The 12397-nt window shown below is 40.6% G+C and overlaps 1 long non-coding RNA gene across 1 annotated transcript; it reads right to left on the bottom strand.

Annotated features, from left to right (window-relative positions):
* Nucleotides 1-225: 225 nt before the first annotated feature.
* Nucleotides 226-1558, bottom strand: LOC117495890. Its single transcript, XR_004557223.1, has 2 exons — nt 1425-1558; nt 226-1111 (listed from the first exon to the last, which is right to left on the bottom strand). It is a non-coding gene; the product is annotated as an uncharacterized LOC117495890 (long non-coding RNA).
* Between the last annotated feature and the right edge of the window lie 10839 nt (nt 1559-12397).

Below are 12397 nucleotides of genomic sequence, written 5' to 3'. Positions count from 1 at the left end.
TCCAAACTAAAATACCTCAACATTAATTAAATCATGCTAGATTTGTGTCACACCCATCTGACTCACCGGTAATGCTGGTCAATATTCACACAAGTTAGGTCTGCATCTCAGCAATACCAAAAAAAGGGATCCCAGTTTGAAGAGACCTGTTGACCCCAGCTGTTAGTGCATACAAATGTTACTTACACCATATAGCTAAAAGATTAGTGAGACACAAACTCTGTATACAGTATTAAGTGCTTTCCAAGCGTTTATTGATCATGTTTATTTCTGTTGTAACAGATACACAAGTGTACATTTAATACAAGCCAACATGCAATCATTTTCTTTAATCGACAAAAAACAAATACTTTGATCCAGGACATTTTCTTGCATCTCTTTACCTGTGACTCATCTATCATGTGCTCAGTGGATTTATTGTGCAATAATTCTGTCAGGTAGTCTTTTATTGACAGCATTTTTAATAAACCATGCCAATCTCCAGGAAAGTACAGAGTCACACCCTTCATCTGAGAAAAGGCTGAGTGGATCTGGTTCACCAACATACCTGACATTCTGATGCCTGCTTGCATGTGGTAACACCGCGGCCATGCCCTCAGTGAGAGATGTCACAACCAAACTACTGGAGCTACACCTCCACAACCAGTAAAGTGGCTGCTGTAGAGATTAAAGGGTTTTCAGACCAGACAAGTAACCTGTCCCACTCCCAGAGTCCTCAAAACAAATTAAAACAGTCAGATGTGTTAAAAATGAAGATTAGAAATTGTTTAACTATAATATCCATGCAACTCTAGATATTGTACAATTCTACAGTCATGATGCAACATTTAGGCTATGCTGTCCAGACAGTTTAGCTCAGCAGTGTTTCAGGCTGGCATCCATTTCAGTTTTACATTTGTTTTACTTTACCAAAATAGATTTTCCACCTCAACCTGAAAACGGCTGTGGATCAAACATAATAAATCATCCATAACTCCATTGTGTCAGCTTTAGTTGGCATTGATGTAGCCTGCCTTACACACACGACCAGAAACAATGACTGAAATTTTTGAGCACATAAATACCCAGGCAAAGTTTCCAGCTGTGCGGATAACAGAAATACTGCAAAACCCTGCGAAGAAAAACAAAAGTTATGTTTAACGATATCAAGTTGTGCGTCACACAAGTAGGCTACACGTTTGAGCGTGTTTTCTCAGACGGGCTGCATCACAAAATAGGCAAAATTACACACAATAATCTTACACACACAACTGCAAGCAAAAACATTCACAATACTTTCCTCAAACTCGATTGATATGAATCATTTGACGCATCACTGTGTGCCAATCTGCACCGCCGCAACAGGTGTTTGCGCCGAAAAGTGCACAGAACACGGTGACTGTTGCATAACAGAATAACACGTTTTCACAGGTAATTGAACTCACCTGTCTTCCAATCACTCAGGTAGCACGAGACTAATGAACGAGCTGCTTTATTCAGCGCGAGGGTGGAATTCATTCTGAGGACTGAATGTCTTTTCCGTGTCTCACCTGGCAGGTAACAAGGTGAGTGCAGCTGTCTGTCAACTGCAGTGTGCCGTGTTAAGACACGAAGACGCACCCACTTATTAGCGAGAGAGGGAGGGAGGGGAGGGGGGGCGAGAGAGAGGGAGGTTTCTGTCTATCCTGGTCAAGTGTCTATCAAAACGTAACTCGTATATAAAAAGGGGGGGGAAGCAAGTGTTTCAGCTTCACTATTTGATATCACTTTTTTTTTTAAACGTGTGATCCTATGACTTTCATGTATTTTCTCTCCCTCTCTCTATGTCTCTCTCTCTGTCTCTCTCTCGGCCTGATGAAGCCTAGGGCGCATCTTCAGGAAAAACCGGTGGAGGGAGTCAGATAACTATTTGTCAGAAACTCAACTGATCCAACCCTCAACTAAGGTCTGCCTCATTTTCATGGGAGGGAATCATTACCACAGTTACTGTACAGATCAAAATACAACTCAAGGAAACAAGAAAAGTTAAATTAAGGGAACACAACATTTATTTTCTTTTTCTTTTTTAACTGAGCACTTATTCAAAAACTTTGGGAAAAAAAGTTGATCCACTAGTTTTGTTCATTCATTAACCTTGCATAATGATTCTGCACATCTCCATACTCTCAATAAATATATAGTCATTGCAAACCTATTTTGTAACGTTTTTTTGTGAGTTGAGTTGTTGTGATCTCGTCTGTCTGTCTGTCTGTCTGTCTGTCGGTCTGTTAATCCTACACAGAAAGGATTGCATATAGAGCTGCCTCTTTTCCTAAATAAATTGTAAATTCAGATAACAATTCAAATGTAGGTAGCCCTGATTGTATCAATACTAATGAGAGAGGTATAGCACTCATATTTGTGCTCATATGCTAATCTCATCTATTCACTTTTTAAATGGTTCTTAACTTCCTGCATGAACTTAATAAAGTTATGAATGGCTCTCTAACAGCCCTTGAGTGTCTGTGACATTTTGACATAAGGTTGAAATATAGCAGCAGAAAAGTGACAGCTGTTGAAGGCGGCCATGTCGACAAAGGGAAATATTCTCAGGATTAGGTGTAAAAATGGAGCAGGCGGTTGGGCCCGAGGCTCCGTGCTGTGCCTGATGCAGGAATGACATCGGACTGGTTTAGAGCTGCACCAAGGCCCATCGTGCAGGGAGTCACCCTTGTATGCATGCCAAGGTAATCCTCAGGTGCTTAGCTTGCACAAAAGGACCCATTACAACTGAAATCATTTTAGGATATCGATCCATTGGAACAGTTTTAAAAGTAAAATAAAACCCAAAGAGGTGGATATAAGAACTACAATATAACTTAATGGTTGGTTGGTTGGTTTGTTTGTTAAAGATAAAGAAATGATACAGGAAGGACATTTCAAAAAGTTTACTTGTCTTTCAGTCATCTGCACTTTGACACTTAGACAAAGAAACAGAGGTGCAAATAAATAAATGAAGTATGTTTCGCTTCAATTTAGCTGCTTCAGTTTCAGGGCTGTGTGTGATGGCTCATTTGCACACTTGCTGGGACATTTGAATAAAACATAGCCTATGTTAATGTTATAAGTCACATCGGGGCTTTTCCTACTACAAATCAAAATATCTGCATGATGGGAAAAAGGTTGTGAAAACACAATCTGGGTCCTTGCTTAAAAGCTTTAATATAGCTCACAGGTTAGTTGCAACTCTCTTTTGGAAGACTTGGAAAATATCATGTTGTTCATTTGTAAGAGTACCAATAAATAATGAGGACCACAGCCCCTAACCCTCGTGTTCAGTGGGAAACATATTGTACAAATACTTGTGTGTTCAGAGGCCTTGCTTTCCGACCTTAGATGACCCTTGTGGCAAAACTACTGACAATACAGGAAGTCTCTCTTCCATCCACTAGGAGCAGCACTGAGCGGCTCCTCAGGTGGAACAGAAGAAGAACCTGCTCCATCTTTGATTTTACATGCTGCATAGAACTTAATGGAAAACCCCTCTCTGTGTGTCAAAAGTAATCATGAATACTCAGGCTTTTGATTTGCCTAACATAAGTACTCCTGCCATAAATGTAGAAAAGAAGATGGCCTACCTTCTGGTGAGTTTGTTTTTTTAGTAGTTTTCTGGTAACACACTTTATGAATGCCTGCACTGAGTGACTGAAATCCCCACCAACAAGAATACAAAAAACACATTTAAGACAGTTGAAAAAAAAAGTCCACAGCAAGAGGCAAACCCATCTTCAGCTTATGCCTATGGTTAATTTACAGTATACTCTCAGTACTTGCCTCATTTGTATTTGTACAAACCAAACACACATTCCTTACAGGAAAATAACATTTGTACTGTAAATTCATTGGCATTGAAACACCTTTTGGACTGCAGCCATTATTAATGTTATGAGTTACACCCCTGTCTGACAATTTCAGATTTCTTTTTTGGGCAAGGCTCTCTAGCAGTCAGTCTCCAGCTCTATAAAAAACAATTGTGACATTTTTTAACTCACATTATAACAATGTGACAGTGAAAATTATAAAATACAGTATCTAAAAGAACTTACTATTTAACATTCAAAGGTAACAATGACAGTTACAGTACAGTCAGAGCCTTTCTTATTATTCCTATTTGAATCCCTTGTTAAGCGATTCATTCATCAACAATAACAAGTATTGTAGTACAAGTATTGTATTATGTTATAAAAGCATATGCTATTTGTGTTGAAGAATATAGGTGTAAAGAAATGACTGGGATCCAAACGTTTAACTACAAAAATGAAAACCCCAAGGTCCTCTATCAATACAATTGAAATGCTTGTATTGTTATAGTTTAGTCGTGTTAGACCTAGTCAAAGTCAAAGTCTTTTTGTGTTTTGACATTACGCTTTTGCCCGGGTCTCAAAAAACTACTAACTACTACTAACTATGAGTGTAACATTGAAGTCATCTTGTAACAGGTGTCTCATCTCGTTGGGGTTGTGTTGCAAGAGCCACTAGATGGCGTCTTCCTTATGTTTTCCACCATGCATCCTCACCTTGATCTCCACCAATACTTTCCAACATGTGAAACTGTATTTTGGTGTTTTTTATTACATGGGTTTTCTTAATTATTGTTTGAAATACTTGTTGACTTACTTATAAAGTTGTAACCATCCGTTCACTGCTGCTGTTTGAGAAAATGTGTTTATTTTGGTCACGTTCTACAGACATAATAGGAAGGCTAATGACTTTTAACATACTTTCGATTTCGTCCTTTCCTCTGAACTAAACACATTTTTGGGTTCAATTAACGATGCCTCACTGCTATTCCCAGAACAGAGATTACACTGTAACTTCTCCCAGATTTCGGCTTCCTTCTTTTGTGTGATGATGGCAAGCATCGCTCATTATTTGCAGGAAAGCATGCTTAGCAACTGCCAAAAATAAATGTAGGGAGTCATAGAATAGGGAGGGATGAAACCCTCTTTAATGGTCACACATGCAGAGCACACAGCACACAGCACACAGCACACACAGTGAAATTTGGCCTCTGCTTTTAACCCATCCTAGTACAAGGAGTCTAGTACTAGGAGCAGTGGGCAGCTATTGTACAGCGCCCGGGGAGCAATGGGAGTGGGGGGGAAGGGGGGTGTCCGGTGCCTTGCTCAAGGGCACCACGGCAGGGCAGGAGGTGAACTGGGACCTCTCCAAGTAGAAGTCCACACTCCATATTTAGGTCTGGTCGGGGACTTGAACCAGCGACCCTACGGCTCCCAGTCCAAGCCCCTACTGACTGAGCCACTGCCGGTCAAACGCTAACTGTGGCAACATAAAGTAATCTTAACAGATAACTATGACGATAGCTTGTTGCAATGTAACAGGTGGTGGTGTGATATTTCTAAGAAATGAAAACTTTACCCTAGATTTGTGTTGACCTTACTTTCTACTGTATGCACTGAACTCTTTAAAAGGGCTATATCTGCTTTTTTTTAGGTGTCATATGTGCTTAGACCCATTGAGTAATACGGTGAATAATCAAGTCAAGTGTGATTGATTCACAGGGGCACATCACCGAAAACTGAACGTTTTTTTTTTTAAATGTGGAAAAAGTCACGCTCCATTTCCCAAATTGTCAACCATGAATTTGTCGGTTTTAGTTGTGTTTTGTTTGTGATCTTCAGTTCCTGTCAATGCTGATAGATGTGATTGAGGATAATAAAATAGATGACTTCAGAAAGACAACTGAACAACAGCTTTCACAGCTCAGTACGGAAAACAAACCTTACTAAACCTTCAGTTTAACAATCCTTCTACTGCTTTTTTAAAAGTAATGCATCCTGTAACCCTGAAAAACTGTTGTCACTGTTGTGGCACTGGCCACAAAGCTTTAATAGAAAACAATGAGTTTACAACTAGTCTCCAAGGACTGTGGTTTCCTAAGAAAAGCAACCAGTGTGACTTTTTAACGATGCATTTACATGTTCTGGTTTTATATCCACAAACACACCCGGTTAGAGGAAACATTATCAGCTTGCTGCATTTTGATAAAGATTGGAGTTACCTCTTTCTTTGTTTTGCAGGTTTGAGGATTTTTGTGTTTGTAATAGGGGTTTTCAGATTAACCCTCTCTGACAGACAGTGTTTGTATTGTTTTTTTAATATAAATTTTTTTATTTTGGGTTACGTCCCCACTAAGGTCTAGGGGACCTGGAGACAATAACACGCAACAACCAATAAAATGAGAGTCAGCGTAAAGGTTTGACAAAAGGTTTATTCTTGTAAACCTAGAAAACTGAACAGAAAACCTTACCGAAATACTCTTGTGTGTGAGGAGGAGGAGTCGAAGGATTGTGCCAAACAAAAGAAACAAGCATAACAAAACCAGGCCTATCTCTACGTCTATCCTTTGAAACCAAAACTCAAACAAAAACCCTCACTAACTAAACTACTCAGAATTGGACAAAACAGAATACAGGGGTGGCAACAATCCGCTAACCTAGTGTGTCTTAACATTAGTTATCTACGTGATGAGAAGTGTACAGGGTACCCCTGACTTACCTAACTCCTCCACCTCTCAACACACACTTTCAACATAGGTCATACAAAACAAAGAGAAATATTGTCGTTTACAAGGCAGTAAATTGCAGGCTCCTCCATCAGCAATCTACCCAGAGTGAGAGAGAGGGTGTTTCTCAATCGCGAGTAAAGCTGCTTCAGAGCCACTATTTCAAGCATACTACGTCATCGAGTGCCGCCGAAGTACTGTTCCAATCTCCAGTATACTTGGAAATCTACCGAGCCCGGCGTACTCCGTTTGGAGAAATATCGAGTGTGCACATGAGTAGACTTCGCGGTCTTAAAATCCCCACAATGCTTTGCGCACGGACCAATTTCCCCAAATCTGTGGCGGAAGATGTAAAGCGGGGCCTCTCATATGACGCACACTTGCTAGCGTGTTCCACACTTCGTTTTCCGAATGCCAGGAAGTATTCTTGACTCGCTTCTGAAGCAAGATGCTCGGCAGACATGTGCTACCAAGCAAGCGTACTCGCGATTGAGAAACACCCAGAGAGAAGACTTCCTGGGTGCCTCCTTTATGGTCGGCCCTGGCTGCTGATAGGCCAGCTGAGGGTGAGAGGATCCAATCAGCCATCAGACTCTGGTGCACAGGCAGGTCCTGATCAGCTGCTGATTAGCTGTGCAGAAGACAGGGAGAAGAGAGAAAAGCAGGAGGGAAGGAGAACCACACAAGTACAGCCTGCCTGGCACGTAACACCCCCACACATATAAATCCAAACAGTATGTTTGGACCTGACAATAAACATTTACATAGCACGAGATAGTGCATCGGCAAGAACATTATCGGCCCCCTTTTTATGGCTTATGTCAAGGTTGTAGTTCTGGACGATCAATGACCAACGCATAAGGCGTTGATTGTGGTTGTACATCCTTGCAAGAAAAACCAGGAGATTGTGATCAGTGTATACCTTAATATGTTTTACACTGGAGCCAAGATACACCTCAAAGTGCTGCAAGGCAAACAATAAAGCTAAAGCTTCCTTTTCAATAGTAGAGTACTTCAACTGATGTTTATTAAACTTTCGGGAGAAGTAACTCACGGGGTGATCGATGGCCTGTGCATCTTCTTGTAGAAGAACAGCCCCTGCCCCAACTCCACTGGCATCGACTTCAAGCTTGAATGGCTTCGAAAAGTCTGGTGCAGAAAGAACAGGAGTGCAACACAGAATACCTTTTAGGCTTTCAAATGACTGCTGACACTCACCGGACCAAACAAAAGACTTTGAGGGACTGGTCAACGTAGTGAGTGGGGCCGCCACCGAGGAGAAGTTTTTGCAGAAACGGCGATAGTACCCTGCCATTCCTAGGAAGCGGCGAAGTTCCCTCCTGGTGGATGGCTCTGGGATGGAGGCAATTGCCCTGATCTTTGCATCAGCAGGGCACACCAGCCCTCGACCAACCTGCTGACCAAGGTAGAGAACGGTACCTTTTTCAAACTCACATTTGGCAAGGTTTAACGTTAAGGATGCGGCCAACAAGCACTTAAAAACTTCTCTTAAGGTAGACATGTGGCTAGCCCAGTCATTAGAATAGACAACAATGTCGTCCAGATATGCCTTACAGTTTGAAACATCCTAATACAAGATTTACAAGCCTCTGAAAGGTGGCAGGTGCGTTACACATACCGAAAGGCATCACAGTGTACTGAAGGAAACTGTCAGGTGTCACAAAGGCTGAAATATCAGAAGCACGCTGTGTTAAAGGAACTTGCCAGTATCCCTTTAACATGTCCAGCTTACTGACAAATTGTGCAGGACCAATTTCATCGATGCAGTCATCAATGAGCGGTAAGGGGTGTGCATCGGGGACAGTGACAGCATTAACCTTGCGAAAGTCAGTGCAGAATCTGGGACTTCCATCTGACTTTGTGCCTAGCACACAAGGAGAACTCCAGGGACTGGAACTAGGCCTTGCAAATCCGTTTTCAAGTAGATACTCAACTTCTTTTTTCATAATCTCTCTCTTAACTGGGTTAACCCTGTACGCACGCCATTTGATGGGCCTAGGGTTAGTCAAGACCACATCATGAGCTAGGACAGAAGTTTGTGAGGGAGTGTCATTAAAAAGACATGCAAAGTCGAATATCAGTTTCTGTATATCACTTTCTTGGTTATCAGGAAGATGAGACAAGTAATTGGGCAAATCAGCCAATACCTCAGTATTGCTTAGTCTTGCCCCCTGTGGTGTTGCACTACGCATCACCAACTCATCCTCATCCTCATTTGAGCTCACCCTTGAAACTGAAGCCATAGGAGAGACGGTTGTCTCCACCTGGTGAGCTTTGGAAGATTCACTTTGGTCATCCCTGGTGCAGTACTTCTTCAGCATGTTGATATGACACACTCTGGTAGGACGTCTGCGGTCAGGTGTTTGAATGACGTAATTTGTTTCACCGAGCTTCGTATCTACAACATAAGGACCAGAAGATTTAGTAGACAGAGCAGAACCAGGTACAGGCAGTAGAACCAACACCTTGTCACCTGGCTGAAACAAGCGCGCTACCGCCTTCTGGTCGTAGCGTTTCTTCATCTTCCCTTGAGTAGAGGTCAGAGCTTCTCTAGCCAAGGAGCAAGCACGATGTAGACGACCCCTTAGTTTGGCGACATACTCCGGAATACTGCAAACTTTTTTCGTTGGCATGATCAAATGCTCTTTAAGAACTCTTAAAGGACCTCTGACCTCATGTCACTAGCTCAGCAGGACTAAAACCTAGAGACTCCTGAACAGCTTCACGGGCAGCAAATAACACAAAAGGAACACCGTCATCCCAATTTGTATGAGACTCGTGGCAATGTTTTCTTAACATGCATTTCATAGTCTGGTGAAACCTCTCTAATGCCCCCTGACTTTCAGGATGATATGGGCTGGATGTCACATGCTTGATACCTAAGGTGTATCCTCATACCCTTTGCATTGGATAACGTTTATCCTTTATCAGTTCGCAACTACTCACAGAATACTGACTGACTAATACTGTAGCAGCTCTGTGCTGATATAAAACTGTCCTGCAAGCTAAATGCTAATGTCAGCATGCTAACATTCTCATAATGTCCATGCTAACATGCTGATGCAAAGCAGGAGCAATGTTTACCATAATAACCATCTTAGCTTAGCGTGTTAGCATGCTAACATTGAGCATTTGTTTAAACATACAGTTTAAGCTGATATTAAGACTAAAACAAGTTAAAATAAATCACATTTTTACAAGATGAAGGCACTTGACTGAATTTTAGGGGAACACCAAAGTTACTACAGTTCAGTGACCAATGAAAGTATTATCTACCTTTCATGACAACCATTCCAATAGTTGAATGCCAATTAATAAGGATGTTGTGTTTCATTACAGTAAACACTTAACTTGCAATACAGTTTTCTTGGGTTAGTGGCAGATTGACTGTGACTCGAGGTGCCCTTAGGGATTCTGTGCATCCGCTGTTCAGGCATCAGGATCATAGTTATGCAGACCAAATTTGAGGTTAATCTGGGCTGTTGCACACAGTCACCTCTGCCCTGTTTTGAGTCACTCTAGACAATGTGTCATACTTAATGCTGCAGAATAGAGACTACACCCACAACAACTATGTGACCCCTTCCCTCTTTGATTACTGAATATTGTAGATAAAGTGTACAATAAAACGGAAATCCCGCATATTACCATAGGTGAAACACTGACTTGGTGTGAACTAAAGCATATCGCGTTCACACCAAAATGAATTCCTGGGGGTGGATTAGGCAAATTGGATCAGTACCTCCTTACCCTTGAAACTATGAGCACAATCGCATGAATGAGGAAGAGTTTGTAACAATCAAGTGCCTGTAGAGATGGCATGCATCAGATCTGTAAATATTGTAATATAAGACATTTGATAACAAATTGGAGTTTGTGGTGGAATCCAATTGTGCGAGAAGAAATCACATAATTCTGTAGAGCCACTGATCTACAGTAGACACACTGAAGCACACATACACAATATGAAGGGAAGGGGTTCGGTCAGTTTCAGTGGTGCATCACCCCTTTGTCCAAATGCAGTGAATTGTATTAAAGATTTGGTATTTCTTGCTTTTTTGTGTGTAGTCTTCCACTGCCTAGGTGAGTTTCCTAACTAATACACAAGCACGATTGATGAACTGTCAAAAAAAAGATAACAAAGAAAAGGCATTTTTTCTGATGACTCACACCAGCACCTGTTATGCATTATGATCAGCATCGGACCTTAAAATACACTCCAAAATCTCTTTACCATCATTATTATATGTACAATATCTTAAAAGGTCCTCCCAGGATGTAAATCAGTTATTACACATACAGTACTGTATCGCAGATTTACAATCTCGTCATGTTGTCCAAGAGGGGAAGACATGCAATATATTTTCCTCTCTTACAGATCCTAAAAGGAAGTCTGTTTCCATTTATTCAGGGGTCGCCAAGTTTGATAATGATTTTACCATGTAATCTGCAAACATAGAGCAGGAATTCCTTCATATTAATGTGTGACCTGATCAGACCTTTTTAAAGTGATATTAAACAATGGGTGTGAAGAAAAAAAAAAGGAATTTGAAGGAGTAAACCAAGTGCCTGTAAGGGAGGGATACATAATGACTTGCTTCGGGAAAATGCAAATGTGGGCTGTGACTTTAATTGCCGCACAATGTTTTGATGGAGGCTTTTTTCAGGAAAGGGTGGACACTGATTAAATCTAACAGACAAATGCAGTGTTTACAAACTGGTATCCACTTCACCAAATATGGTCAAATCATTTGGTAATTGTCTGGGTAAAATAAAGACTTTTTAACCATGTAAACATACGCTTGCTGCTCTAATTTGCTGAGGAAAGGAACGTCAATTAGGCGTCTTAACTATCACTTGTTTGGGTGAAAGACCTCCTCTTTCAGTGATGTTTGTGTCAGTTTGGTTCTTGTTTTTCTGTGCTGTTTTTGTTGTTTATACTGGCATTTTACAATAAACTTATCCTGCACTTAGTAAAAACAAACAAACAAACAAACAAACAAACTGTATAAGGACCTCCATATAGAAAGAGCCAATGACACCTTTATGTGCCAGCCCATCACTCTCCCATGGACACCATTGGAAAGTATTGTTTCTTCAGTCACAATACAATGTGCAAGATAACATAACAGCATTGCAAGTATTACTCAAAGGGGACCTATTAAGCTTTTTAGAGTTTCCCTTTCCTGTAGTGTGTTATGAATTTAAGCCACTGTCGGCTCATCTAAGAATGGGCAACATCTGGGAAAATTAGACAAATACCCTACATTTTATTTAAGAGTTGTAAACAGATAGATATAATGTAAGAATAGATAATCCAGAGAGTTATGTCTCTGTAGATGCCAGCACACACTTGTAGTGGGTCATATAATTCACGATAATAAATTATATAATATCCGAGAAAATGTAATTCTGCTATACTAATACTTTTAATTTAGGAACGTTAAGTATATTTGAATGCCAACACTTGTGTAATTTTCTACTTTTACTTGTAGAAGAGTATTTTTTAGTGGTATATACTTAATTTAAGAATCTGAGTACTTCTTCCACCACCATAAGTCCATACATTGTTTTTAATGTTGGGAATTGCTGCATATGCCTTTTAATGTGTTATCCTTGACTATGTGAGACATGTGGTCCTCACTCTTGTTGTGTCAAATGAACTAAAAAGCATGACACTGAAGGTGGAAACTCACATTATAATAATTTGAAAGACTGCCGTATATGTTTGTTTAATACTCCTTATTTACCGGAATGTATTATTTTTTCCGATAGGACTTCCTAAGAAAATGTCTTCCCATCATCCACTGCAGGTGGAGTCAATAGTATCAT

Source organism: Trematomus bernacchii, unplaced genomic scaffold (genome assembly GCF_902827165.1).
Source record: "Trematomus bernacchii unplaced genomic scaffold, fTreBer1.1, whole genome shotgun sequence".
NCBI lineage: Eukaryota > Metazoa > Chordata > Actinopteri > Perciformes > Nototheniidae > Trematomus > Trematomus bernacchii.
This window is presented reverse-complemented; position numbering and strand designations above follow the sequence as displayed.